Below are 14,834 nucleotides of genomic sequence, written 5' to 3' on the forward strand. Positions count from 1 at the left end.
ACAATTCTCTTTGTTTCACTTGTGGTTTAGCCAACTTCTTCTTTCTTCTTCCCTTGGTACCGAATAGTCTTTTTTTTCCATACAAATCTCAAGGGGCCGAACACCTCTTTAATCGAATACCCTTGGTGTCGCCACTACCCTTTCCACTCAATTGATTCTAGTGTAAGTATTCTCTCTTCTAATCCGTTTGTTTTGCTAAGTATCGATTATTGTCCCTCACTTCTTCTAATCAATTTTGGGTAGGAATAGGTATCGAATCTCAGTCTTTAGATCTCTGTCGATTTGCTCCTCAGGAGAGAAACCTTGGTAAGTGTTCTTGATCTTAGTTGGCCAAATGGTCATAGTTAAGGTAAGGGGGACTTGAGTTGGATACAAGTCACCTGTTATTCTGGTTTTAATAATTAAGATTGGTGCAGATCTAGGGGTTGATTGTGGTTAGTAATTAAAGAAGGGACTGTTATAACTTGTCGCATAAGGTAAGGTGAAAGGTAAGGTTTCGGTTTTGGTAGAGATATGTTTTAAGCATGCGATTAATTGAAGGATGATGTCAATTGTAGGTTCAGGGCTAAGGAAACCACAGCACATTTTATTTCCAGGTGTGTACATACATTGCACACACAAGTAGATCGATAAAATCCCAAAAATCCGAAATGCCGAAAAGCAGAAATGTTGAAAAGTCGAAAGTTTGGCTACGGTAGTCTTGCGAGTGCGCGAACACTCGTAAGGGGGAAACTGATAGGTTACCTGAGGCCCATGGGTGATTCCATGAACTTGGGTTGTGAATTGGCCAAACGGGCCAGAATGGGCTAAATAGGCCCGATGGGCTGTTAGGCCCATAATAGGCAAAAATTGATAATTGATGCTATGTGATGGAAAATTGTATGTGAGCATGACTGTAAATGTGATTTAAGCCTAGTGGCCATATGAGTGTGATTTGGGCCTAATGGGCCACATAAATGTGAATGGGCCTAATGGGCCATATAAAAGAGATTGGGCCTAGTGGGCTATATATATATAGGTATGGGGGATTTTTCTGGGCTTTGTAAGTGGTTGTAGGCCTAGCATATGATGACCGCATAAAACTTAATTAATTTATTAAAGACCGTGGACAAGTCATAGGGTTAAGGTGTGGCAACGGGTATATGCATGTCAAGGATTAGATCTAGGGAGAGTTTGGTACTTAAGCGGTCTTAATGACCCACCTCCTCTTCTATAGAATCCTACCTGGTGCATAGTATTTGTTCATCTTAGCTCACGGGATTTTTTAACGAGCCAAGGTAAGTAAAAACTCGTAATAAAAAAATTTACCGATATGCCCCTAAGAGAGAAAATGACTAAAATACCCCTACGCAATGAGTGTAAGATTTATGATTGCTACATGTATATCTGCTATATTCATATGATGTTCTGTTTAGGATGCATATGGGTTGGGAATTATGGAACGGAGGAAGTATATGAGGGTCGCATGGGTGCTTGACAACCGTGGATCCACTGACGACTTTTAAAGCTCAACATGTGATTGGCAACTTGCTACAATGAAGGTAGTTCCACAACCGGGCTACCATTAGAGTGTATCAGATGGGTGGCTCGATATTTATATCCCCACATGGTGTGTACCGGGGGACGGAGTTGGTGTGTAGCGGATGGATTATTGGGGTGGGCTGCACTATATTGCATTACATGTATGTTGTATGGTGAATGATGTTTGCTTGTTACTCGTCGAGGGTTGTACACACTGAGTTTGCGAAAACTCACCCCCTCTTTTATTTTTCTCAGGTGATGCTCAGTAGGAGGTTCAATGTCTGGAGGGACTTTGGGTGGCCAGCTTGCAAGACAATTTGGATTTGTTTTAAAAGTATTTAAGTTACTCGTTTATTAAGTAATTTTCATTTAGTATGGATTGTAATAAGGCCTCCCCCTTTTTTTATTGTTTGGATTTTTAATTTCGTGCGTTGTAATTATAAGAAGTGGAACATAGATTTTTTAAACCATAGTTTTCTTTTAATATTACGTTTTCGCAACTAAATTTTTAAAGGATAAGTTTTCTTTAAACGAATGTTTTAAACAAAGCTTCGCAATAGAAAAGAGATTTTACTAATCAGTTTAGATGTAACGTTTTAAGGGTTTTCAATGAAATAAGGTTTTTGCTAAAACACTTCAATGTGACACGCCAGATCCGACCATAACGTCCAGGCCGGATTTGGGGTGTTACATTTAGCGGTATCAGAGCCCAGGTTACAAAACTCGAACTGTGAAGTGGGCCTTATTACTTGGTTCTTTTTTTGTGATTTAAAAAAAATGAATTACAATGTTTTGGAAAAGAGGAAGTCTTACTGAGCGGCACACCGAGTCTCCGACGTCGAACCAAGTAAGTTCTTTTGTTCTTGAGCCTGTTTAAATTGTTATACAATAGGTAGTTAGAGGGCTACTCTAGATGATTATGTTAGAATGAAACTGAAGTCCGTAGGATCTTGAAACTGTAGAGGATTTTCGAAAACAATATTCTCTTTAAATATTCTCATAAAACATCTTAATTATTAGAACTAATTAAAACTTCATAAAATTTTTAATCCAGAAGCTACGTGAAACAACGATGAGTGCTAGAAGAAGTGCGAGAGGCCGTGGCCGAGGTCGCGGAAGTGTTAGGGCTGAGTCGTCAACATCAGGCTATATGCCCGATGTTAGAGTAGAAGAGGCTCCGACTTTACCCGTAGCTAGAATTGGGTCGTATGATCGGGACGCGGGAGAAGATGCATTGTCACAGGCAATGCTAAGGATTTTGAAGAGGGTCACTGGGCCCAATAATGGCACGAGAAATTGGGGGTCCATTCCGGAGCGACTTCGATCGAATGGGGCTGAGGTCTTTAAGGGCGTGGCTGGTGTGGCTCCTAACGTGGATGAATATTGGTTGGAGGCCACGAAAAGGATAATGGAGGACTTGGACTGCTCACCAAAACAAAAGCTGAAAGGGGCAGTCTCACTGCTCAGGGAGGAAGCTTACTAGTGGTGGCTGACAGTGAAAGAGGGCACTCAACCCGAGCAAGTCACTTGGGAGTTCTTCAAGGCTACGTTCCAAGGGAAGTATGTAGGAGTGAGTTATGTGGATGCTAGAAGGAAGGAGTTCCTGAACTTGACTCAGGGAAACAAATCGGTGGCAGAGTATAAGGTGGAATTTCTGCGCCTTAGTAGCTATGCAAGAGTTATGGTGGCGACGGACTATGAGCATTGTGTTAGGTTTGAGGATGGATTAAGAGATAGCCTCAAGGTATTGATAGCTCCACAAAGGGAACGAGTTTTCTCGAAATTAGTGGAGAAAGCAAAGATAGCCGAAAAGGTGAAAAGCACGGAGCGCCTAAATCGAGAAAAGGAAAAGGGTAAGAACAAGAGGGAGGCTGAGACTCCTGGTGTTGGACAGAGGTCTAGGGCTAGGGCCAAAGTTACTGGGCTAGTTAGAGGAGGGCCTTCTGCTGCTAATCAGGGGTGCAACCTTGTACTAATTGTGGGAGAAGCCATGGAGGCAAGTGTTGGAAGAGGACGAGAGCTTGTTTAGCTTGTGGATCTATGGAGCATAGGATCAGGAATTGCCCTAGAATGTCAGCTCAGGTGCCAGTCGTGGGCTGAAGTGGTGCTCAGCCACCAAGGGGTGGTCACCTGCTGCCAAGGGGTCGTGGGCAGGCCAGGGGCGGTAATAGCAATCGATGTCGACGTGGAGCACCAGGCAGAAATACAGGCCATGCTGAAGCGAGACAGCCAGCTTTGGTTTGTGCTGCTCGTCGCCGAGAAGATAGGGATACCCCAGATGTGATAACGGGTACTTTTTTATTTACAAGTTACCTTACACTGCATTGATTGATATTGGATTGACGCATTCGTATGTTGCATGCAATATGACTAAACCTTTAGGTGATCTGTTTGAAATTACTGCGAATGAGATGACTGTGATAAGTTCGTTAGGTCAGTCGGTGGGAGTGAATAAGTTGTTTAGGGAGGTACCCTTAGTAGTTCCAAGGGTTACATTTTTAGCGGACTTGATGGAGTTGCCGCTTAGTGAGTTTGATTTAATCTTGGGTATAGACTGGCTGGTGAAACACCGAGCCACCTTGGATTGCGCTACAAAGTGAATAGTGTTAAGAACGATGGAGGGCAAGGAGGTTGTGGTGATTGGTGAAAGCCGAAATTATCTATTGAACGTGATTTTGGCATTAAGGGCTGAGAAGTTGGTGCGAAAGGAATGCGAAGCCTATTTGGCTTACATTATCGATACGGAGGTTAAGAGCCCTACTGTTGAGGAGTTGAAAACAGTTAAGGAATTTCCTGATGTCTTTCCCAAGGAGCTGCCAGGGTTGCCGCCCAGTAGAGAAGTGGAATTTGGAATAGAGTTGTTACCTAGTACGGCTTCGGTGTCCATTGCCCCTTACCGGATGGCACCAAAGAAGTTGGTGGAACTTAAGGCACAGATTCAGGAATTGTTGGATCGAGGATTCATCCGACCAAGTGTGTCTCCGTGAGGAGCACCAGTGTTATTCGTGAAAAAGAAGGATGGGACGTTGCAAATGTGCATCGACTACTGACAATATTTTTACCCTTTGCCGAGAATCGATGATATTTTTGATCAGTTTAGGGGAGCTTCTGTTTTCTCGAAGATTGACTTGCGTTCGGGGTATCACCAATTGAAGGTTAAAGAGGTGGATGTTCATAAGACAGCTTTCAGAACTCGTTATGGGCACTACGAGTTCTTGGTGATGCCATTCGGGCTGACAAATGCACCGACCGCTTTTATGGATCTTATGAATCAGGTCTTCCAATCCTACCTAGATCGGCTCGTGGTAGTTTTCATAGATGATATTTTGGTGTACTCAAGAAATGAGGATAAGCATGATGCGTACTTAAGGATTGTGTTGCAGACTCTGAGAGAGAAGTAGTTGTATGTAAAATTCAGTAAGTGCAAATTTTGGCTAAGGGAGGTTAATTTTATAGGACATGTGGTGTCAGCGGAAGGGATTAAGGTGGATCCCCAAAAAATCGAAGTGGTGTTGGAATGGAAAACGCCCAAGTCGATGATGGAAATCCGAAGTTTTCTGGGCCTGGCAGGGTATTATAGGCGGTTTGTTAAGGGCTTTTCAGTAATTGCTGCACCGTTAACTAAGTTGTTGAGGAAAGGAGTACCGTTTGTTTGGACGGACAAGTAGCAAGAGAGTTTTGGAAAACTTAAGAAGGTTTTAACTGAGGCCCCTGTATTGATTCAGCCAGTGCCTGGGAAGGAGTTTACGGTTTATAGTGACGCATCGCATGTAGGCTTGGGATGTGTACTGATGCAAAAAGGAAAGGTAATTGCATATACATCATGGTAACTTAAGACTCATTAGGTGAATTACCCAACCCATGATTTGGAACTAGCTACGGTTGTTTTTGCGCTTAAAATATGGAGACATTATCTGTACAGGGAGAACTGCGTGATTCATTCAGACCATAAGAGTTTGAAGTACCTCCTTACCCAGAAGGAGCTCAACCTTAGGCAGCATAGTTGGCTGGAATTATTGAGGATTATGATTGTACGATTGAATACCACCCTAGCAAAGCAAATGTGATAGCTGACGCGTTGAGTCATAGGGTTAAGTCGGACTTGAGGGCTATGCTCGCCCGTTTAAGTTTATTGGATGATGGTAGCTTGTTAGCTGAGCTTCAAGTAAAACCAATGTGGGTCGAGCAGATAAGGAGTAAGTGTAACACCCCGAACCCGAGTCCGACACCGGAGTCGAACACGAGGTGTTAACAAACTTTGAAAAATTTCCAGACACTGCCCAATCTGTGTACTAGTCGCTTTAAAAATCATATCTTGAGCTTCACAACTCAAAATCAGTTTCGTGATTTTTCCCTGAAACTCGACTCATATGTCCATCTACATATTTTTTTCTAGAATTTTTGATCGGGCCAATTAGTACAGTTTATTAGTTAAAGTCTCCCATGTTACAGGAATCGACTACCCTGACCTTTGCGCATTACGACTTGGATATCTCCTTGTACAGGGCTCCAATACTGATGCCGTTTATTTCTATAGAAACTAGACTCAGAGAGGAATCTATACATATATGGTATGACTCCTAATTATCTCTGGTTAATTTATAATCAATTTCCAAAGTCGGAACAAGGAATCCAGAACCCGTTCTGGCCCTGTCTCACGAGAACCTGAATATCTCTTAACATACTGTCCATATGATTGTTTCGTTACTTTCCTATGAAAGTAGATTCTTCAAGGTTTGTTTACATAATTTATTCACTATTTAATTCCATTCCTACTATTTTTAGTGATTTTCCAAATCTACGTCACTGCTGCTGTCAGCATCTGCCTTTAAGGTGGGCTTTACCTATTTCATGGTTTCCATGATTCAACTAGCCCTTTTTGCATAAATGGCACAATTTATGAAAGTGATTAACCATCCCCGTGGCCAATCCTTGTCAAGCATATCCACACCAAATGATTATAACATTATACTCAAACACATATAAGCCATTTTCGCATGGCTATCCAAAACTTATACATCACATAAAGTACTCGAAAAACAACAATGGGTCGTCCTATACATGCCATATCAAAGTTCAACCAAAAGAGTACCCAAAAGAGCCTTTGATAGTGTGGGCGACTTCGACTTCAAGATCCCGAGTCCGATAGCTGGAGAACCAAAAATCTATAAAACAGAGGAGCAATGGAACGAAGTAAGCAATTTATGCTTAGTAAGTTTTGAGCAAGGAATTCCAGCATAACGAAAGAATAGCACACATTTAGCTAAACGGAATATTTCATAATACACAATTTTCCGATATCAAACTTACTTCACAACGTTAACCCTTATGTACATACACAAAAGACCAACTTAGCCGAAGGCCGGTAGCTCGTTCATCAACTGAGCGAATATTTATTTGTAAGGGCTCGATTAAATTCAACACATACGTAACATATCCCAATATTGGGATGTTTTTCGAGTATTAGCTGGAATTTTACAGCAAGCTCATTCATTTCCAAATCACGTACCTTCGGAATTTAACCGGATATAGCTCCTCGTTCAAGTGCCTTCGGGACATAGCCCGGTTATAGTAACTCATACAATGCCTTCGGGACTTAACCCGGATTTTAAAACTCGCACGAATGCCTTCGGGACTTAACCTGGAATTAGTATCTCGCACAAAGGCCTTCGGGACTTAACCCGGAATTAATAACTCGCACAAATGCCTTCGGATCTTAGTCCGGATATAGTCACTTAGCACAAAGCCTTCGGGACTTAGCCCGAACAGCATTCAATTAATCATGCACATCTAACAATAATTCATGGCACATTCGTATTTCTTTTTCATTAGCAAAACTCAAACACAAGGCACATACCATCCTTGCACATTCGGCTCAATAGCCACACATAGAGCATGATTTTAATTTGCTTAAAACATGATTTAATCACATCGTAATTTAAGCTCTCTTACTCAAGAACTTACCTCGGGTGTTGTCGAACGATTCCGCTAACTATTCGACCACTTTTTCCTTCCCTTTATCGGATCTATTTCCCCTTTGCTCTTGAGCTTAATTAAACAAATAAATTGATTTCATCATTTAGGCATCGAAAAGATGAACACAAGGCACTTAGCCCATATTTATACATTAGACATTAAAGTCACATACATGTGAAATCATGCATCAACACAACATATTAGCTAATTTTTTTCCTCCTTGGCCGAATATGCATGTCTATTTTTGGGGCCGATTTCAACACTTAATACACACATATACACACTAGTAAAGCATCCTCTCCCTTCCCATCGATTTAACACATGCATTGCTCATTAACATGTAAAAGTTACATTCGGCCTTAGCACACAACTTGCTAGCCGATTCTTCTCCATTTAGCAACCAATGCACATATGTGTTCACTCAAAAATGCTAAAAAGGAGGTTCAAGAATCATCAAGTCATCATCACATGCATCATTAACAAGCTTCATATTTAGCATGCAATGGCATTAACACAACCTCTACCTAGGTCGAATCTTAACTCATCCTCATGTCTCATCACCACCACATCAAACATCAACCAAGAATGATGCATCCATGGTCAAGTGTCATTTCCATCACATAGCAAGATTTAGACCATGGGCTAGGTAGAACTCAAGCTAACAACTAAAACATGCATGCATCTCATGGAACATCATCAAACATACCTTAGCCTAGCTACATGCATGGCCGAACCTCTTCACCTTTCTTCTTCCTTCCTCCTTAAAATTATTGGCCAAGGATGAACCAAAGGATGAGAAATTTTTTTCTTTGTTTTTCTTTCTAGTTTCGGCAAGTATGAAGATGAGAAAAGGATGAACAAAAATTCTCTCCTTTCTTTTCTTTAGCTCACGGCAATGGGGGGGACAAACAACTACACACACATTTTTTTTTGTATTCACCATACTCCTTTTCATTATTTTATGCCCATGCCCCTTATTTTATTTGTTTTATCCCAACATTTTATGACACAAATTAACATATTTTATTTGTGCCATACTTATGCCATAATTTCCATAAAAAAATTGCACAATTGCTCATCATGCCCATCATGGCCGGCCACCTTGTTTTAAGGTGGGAAATTTGACATGCAAATCCACCTATTTCATACTATAAGTTATTTGGCCACTACAAATTAGCCTATAGCATTTGCAAAAATTTTCACATGAGTCACATTTCAAAATTTCACTCACAATTGGCAAAATCAAAGCATGAAATTTTCACACATGCACTTTCACATGAAATAAACATAGGATATAACATCTAATTATTATTGTGACTCGGTTTAGCGGTCCCGAAACCACTTCCCGACTAGGGTCAATTTTGGGCTGTCACAGTAAGTAGCTGATGGATGAGACCTTGGGTGCTCGTCTTAGGCAAGTAGAGAATGGGGAGACATCGGACTTTGGGATAAACTATGAAGAAGTGCTGTGTTTCCGTGGGAAAATGTGCATACCTAAGGATAATGATCTAAGACAGTCTATTCTACGGGAAGCATATAACAGCCTCTATGCTATGCATCCTGGCGGGAACAAGATGTATCAGAATTTTCGGGAGCTTTATTGGTGGCCTGCACTTAAGCGCGAGGTTATGGAGTTCGTAAGTAAATGCTTGGTTTGTCAAAAGGTGAAGGCGGAGCATCAGTTGCCTTCAAGATTGCTTCAGCCAGTAAAGATTCCACTTTGGAAGTGGAAAAGGATCACTATGGATTTTGTTAGTGGGCTACCCTTAACGCCTACTAAGAAATACTCAATATGGGTTATAGTGGATCGGTTAACCAAGTCTGCCCATTTTGTACCGGTTCGTACTGGTTACTCGTTACAAAAGCTGGCTAGGTTGTATGTGGCGGAGATTGTAAGATTGCATGGAGTGCCAGTGTCCATAATATCCGATGGGGACCCACGTTTCACTTTCGCATTTTTGGAAGAAGCTGCATGAGGCATTGGGTACTAGGTTGAACTTCAGTATGGCATTCCACCCTCAAACTGATGGATAGTCGGAAAGGGTGATCCAAGTATTGGAGGATATGTTGAGGGGATGTGTGATTGAGTTTCGAGGTAGCTGGGAGGACTATTTTCTATTGGCCGAATTTGCGTACAATAATAGCCATCAAACAAGTATTAGGATGGCTCCGTATGAAGCACTATATGGGCGAAGTTGTCAAACTCCAACATGTTGGACGGAGTAGGGCGAATGAAGAGTTTTGGGCCCTAAGTTAGTAGCGAATACTGAGGATAAGGTGAAGTTGATTCGGGATCGGTTGAAGGAGGCCTCAGATAGACAGAAATCGTATGCTGACCTTAAGCGTTGTGGGATAGAGTATGCAGTGAGGGACTTAGTTTTCCTTAAGGTCTCTTCGTGGAAGAAGGTGTTAAGGTTTGGACGGAAGGGGAAGCTAAGCCCACATTGGGCCATATCGGGTTGTAAGACGGATTGGGCCGGTCGCTTATCAACTAGAATTACCTCCTGAAGTGAGCCAAATCTACGACGTGTTTCATGTTTCCATGCTGAGACGATATCACTCAGATTCTTCACATGTCGTAGCGGTTGAGGAAATTGAGGTTAGGCTAGACCTAACTTTCGAGGAAGAGCCCATACAAATAATTGGTCGTGATGTTAAGGTACTAAGAAGGAAGTCCGTTCCATTAGTCAAAGTGCTTTGGCGTAATTACAAGGCTGAGGAGGCTACTTGGGAACCTGAGGAAGCGATGCAATGTCAATATCCTCACTATTTGAATAAGGTAAAATTTTGAGGACAAAATTTCTTTTAGGGGGTAGAGTTGTAACGCCCTAAAAATCCCGAAACTCGAAAATCCCGGAAAGCCGAAATGTCAAAAAGTAAAAGTTTGGCTACGGTAGTCTTGCGAGTGCGCAAACACTCGTAAGGGGGAAACTGATTGGTTTCCTGAGGCCCATGGGTGATTCCATGGACTTGGGTTGTGAATTGGCCAAACGGGCTGAAATGGGTTAAATGGGTCCGATGGGCTGTTAGGTCCATATAGGCAAAAATTGATAATTGATGTTATGTGATGGAAAATTGTATGTAAGCATGACTGTAAATGTAATTTGGGCCTAGTGGCCATATGAATATGATTTGGGCCTAATGGGCCACATAAATATGAATGGGCCTAATGGCCCATATGAAAGAGATTGAGCCTAGTGGGCCATATATATAGGTATGGGGGTTTGTCTGGGATTTGTAAGTGGTTGTAGGCCTAACATATGATAACTGCATAAAACTTAATTAATTTATTAAAGACCGTGGACAAGTCATAGGGTTAAGGTGTGGCAACGGGTATATACATGTCTAGGATTGGATCTAGGGAGAGCTTGGTACTTAAGCGGTCTTAATGACCCACCTTCTCTTCTCTAGAATCCTACCTGGTGCATAGTATTCATTCATCTTAGCTCACGGGATTCGTTAACGGGCCAAGGTAAGTAAAAACTCGTAATAAAAAATTACTGAAATGCCCTAAGGGAGAAAATGACTAAAATACCCTTATGTGATGAGTGTAAGATTTATGATTGCTACATGTATATCTGCTGCATTTATATGATATTCTGTTTAGGATGTATATGGGTTGGGAATTTTGGAACGGAGGAAGTATATGAGGGTCGCATGGTTGCTTGACAACCGTGGATCTACCGATGGCTTTTAAAACCCAACATGTGATTGGCAACTTACTGCAATGAAAGTAGTTCCGCAACCAGGCTACCATTGGAGTGTATCAGATGGGTGGGTCGATATTTATATCCCCACATGGTGTGTACCGGGGGACGGAGTTGGTGTGTAGTGGATGGATTATTGGGGTGGGTTGCACTATATTGCATTACATGTATGTTGTATGGTGAATGATGTTTGCTTGTTACTCGTCGAGGGTTGTACACACTAAGTTTGCGAAAACTCACCCCCTCTTTTATTTTTCTCAGGTGATGCTCAGTAGGAGGTTCGATGTCTGGAGGAACTCTGGGTGGCCAGCTAGCAAGACAATTTGGATTTGTTTTAAAAGTATTTAAGTTACTCGTTTATTAAGTAATTTTCATTTAGTATGGATTGTAATAAGGCCTCCCCCTTTTGTTATTGTTTGGATTTTTAATTTCATTCATTGTAATTATAAGAAGTGGAACATGGATTTTCTAAACCATAGTGTTCTTTTAATACTACGTTTCCGCAACTAAATTTTTAAAGGATAAGTTTTCTTTAATAGAATGTTTTAAACAAAGCTTTGCAACAGAAAAGAGATTTTACTAATCAGTTGAGATGTAACTTTTTAAGGAAGGGTTTTCAATGAAACAAGGTTATCACTAAAACACTTCAATATGACACGTTAGATCCGGCCATAATGTCTGGGCCAAGTTTGGGGTGTTACACTATAGGATTTTGATTTGAGAACCATTAATTTTTCCTGAAACTAGACTCACGTATCTTCTTACCATAAAATTTTCAGAATTTTTGGTCTAGCCAATAAGTACAGTTTATTCCTTAAATTTCTGCCTATTTCGCTGTCTGATAGTTCTGACCCCTCTTCACTATGAATTAATTATCTCATAGTACGAGACTTAGGTGATGCTTCCATCTATTTCCCTTGAAAATAGACTCATTAAGGATTTTAAGAATATAAATTATAACCCATAATCATTTCTGTACAATTTTTAATGATTTTACAAAGTTAAGACAGGGGAGTCCTAGATCACTCTAATCCTATTTCACAAAAATTCAAATATCTCATCATGTGAGATTCCTTTGCTTGAAACTAGGCTCGATAAGCTTTAATTTCATATTTTACTCAGCCTTTAACTAAATTTCCACTATTTTTTGTGGATTTTCAAAGTCGAACTACTGCTATTGTACTAATCTGTCTTAGTGCAACATAATGATAACCATCACCAATTTTTCATAGAAATTATTCTCATAAATATCACTCATTCATTTGCACTCTTATCACAAGTCCATTTCATTTCACATGGAAAACACATGCTTTTGGGTTTCGAGCACATACCTGTGCTATCTCTTAGCACAACCACTCATCCAAACATGACAATCATATACATTATACTAGTATCATCTAAGCATAGATGAGTTTATCATTTCAAGTATTTCCATTCCATTTCTCATATTAATTCCCGTTGAATTCCTCAGAATCTCGATGAATATCACATTTATTGTCAAGTCATGCAAGTGATCATTTCAAGTACACACTCCTGCGAACCTCATTCATTATGGTGGGATTACCAGTCCAGGCTAAATCCCCCGTATCATAACCCATAGAGTGTTGTCAGGATTACCAGTCCAGGCTAAATCCTTTACAATGACATGCACTCTCATAAGCTCGTATCTGAATTACCAGTTCAGGCTAAATTCAGTCCTTAATCGAATTACCCATCTGGGCCAAATTCTCAATGCACCCATATTTTCGGGAGGCTCAATCACTTAAGGAACACCCGTCTGGGCTAGATTCTTTTGTATATTAAGATCAACGGATTACCTGTCCGGGCTAAATCCTTTTTTGCAAAACATACAGGATCTCATGTCATGTAAACAATGATTTATCCATCGGATATCCCTTTTTATTAATTCAGGAATTTTATCTTTTCATTAATTATATCAATATGCATAGATGATCATGCAATGTACATTCAATTCAACACAATTTCATGTTTATTTGGGCATTAGTCCATACAAAAAAATATAACATATCACCTAGTTTTCATACAAACTTATTCATTTCATTTAAAATGTCAATTTCCATCAAAAGTCCATTAATGTCAAATTCAATACAATCATAGTAAGATATATTTCTAACAATAATAACATGAATAATATGCTTATAAAATCACGCGAACTTACCTCGAATACGGAAACGGCAAAATTACTATTTTAGTCCAAAACTTGTATTTTCCCAATTTAAGCTCGAATCTCAATTTCCTTAATCTATCATTTCAAATAGACCCTATTTAAGACTCACATTATTCAAATTGACCCAAAATCATATTTTTGAAAATTTATATTTTTGCCTCTAAACTTTGTCAAAATTACACTTTTGACCTTAGGCTCGTAAATTGATTTTTATTCAAATTTCCCATTCTATAGGCCTATCCAAACTAGTTTCATAATTATAGCAAACTACAATTCTCATCATAACACCCTTTTATACCATTTTTACAACTTTTACAAAACGGTCATTGTGGACGTTTTCGTCGAAAATCACTCAGTAAAAGTCGTTTAATCTAACACCCAACACTCATTTTCTACCATTAGACGTCAAAATACAAGCATGTCACTCATGGGTAAATTTTTTTAACATAAACCCTAGCTCAAAATAATGGTAGAAATGAGTAGATCATGTTACCGGGACTTCAAAAATGTAAAGAACATTAAAAACGGGGTTAGGATGCACTTACTATGGAGCTTGGAAGCTTGAAAACCCTAGCCATGGCTTCCTCCTTGCTACATTCAGCCAAATAAGAAGATGGACAAGGTTTTTTGGCTTTTATTTTGTCCTTTAGTCCATTTAATTACCAATTTACCAAAATGCCCTTTTTACTCATCTTTAAAATTTTACCCTTCCATGTCCATTTTTGTCCAAAAAATTATCCAATGGTCTAATTACTATTTAAGGACCTCCAATTTAAAATTTCATAACAATTAGACACTTCTAACATGTAGAACTCAACTTTTGCACTTTTTACAATTTAGTCGTTTTGACTAAATTGAGTGCCCAAATGTCAAAATTTTCACAAAATCATTCCGTGAAATCATAGACCATAAAAATATAATAAAAATAAATTTTCTTAAGCCGGATTTGTGGTCCCGAAACCACTGTTCTGACTAGGCCCTAATTCAAGATGTTACACCTAGAGTCCCTTCTTTTTTTCTTGAACACCCATTTACAATGAATAACCATTTTATCCTTAGGAAGCTTCACTAGGTCCCATGTTCTATTCTTATGGAGCGATTCTATCTCTTCTTTCATGGAAAACAGTTATTTTCTTGAATCTTTACAGCTAGCTGCCTCGGAATAAGTAGATGCCTCTTGATTTGCATCTATATCTTCATCCATGTTTTAAGCATAAGCAACTAGATTAGCCTCGGTGAACCTCTTTAGAGGTTTAATTTCTCTTCTAGGTTTGTTGGCAATAGAATTTTATGGTGAAGAAACAACTATACTCTGAGTTTCTATACTAACTTGAGGAGTAGACTCTATTGTATATCCTGGATCAATCTGAAGCTCCACTTGCTTCACATATGTGTTTGAAATTTGCTGGTATTTATTGGAAGAGTCTTTAAGAGATAAGTTA

The sequence above is a fragment of the Gossypium hirsutum genome, chromosome A06 (genome assembly GCF_007990345.1).
Source record: "Gossypium hirsutum isolate 1008001.06 chromosome A06, Gossypium_hirsutum_v2.1, whole genome shotgun sequence".
In the NCBI taxonomy this organism is placed as follows: Eukaryota; Viridiplantae; Streptophyta; class Magnoliopsida; order Malvales; family Malvaceae; genus Gossypium; species Gossypium hirsutum.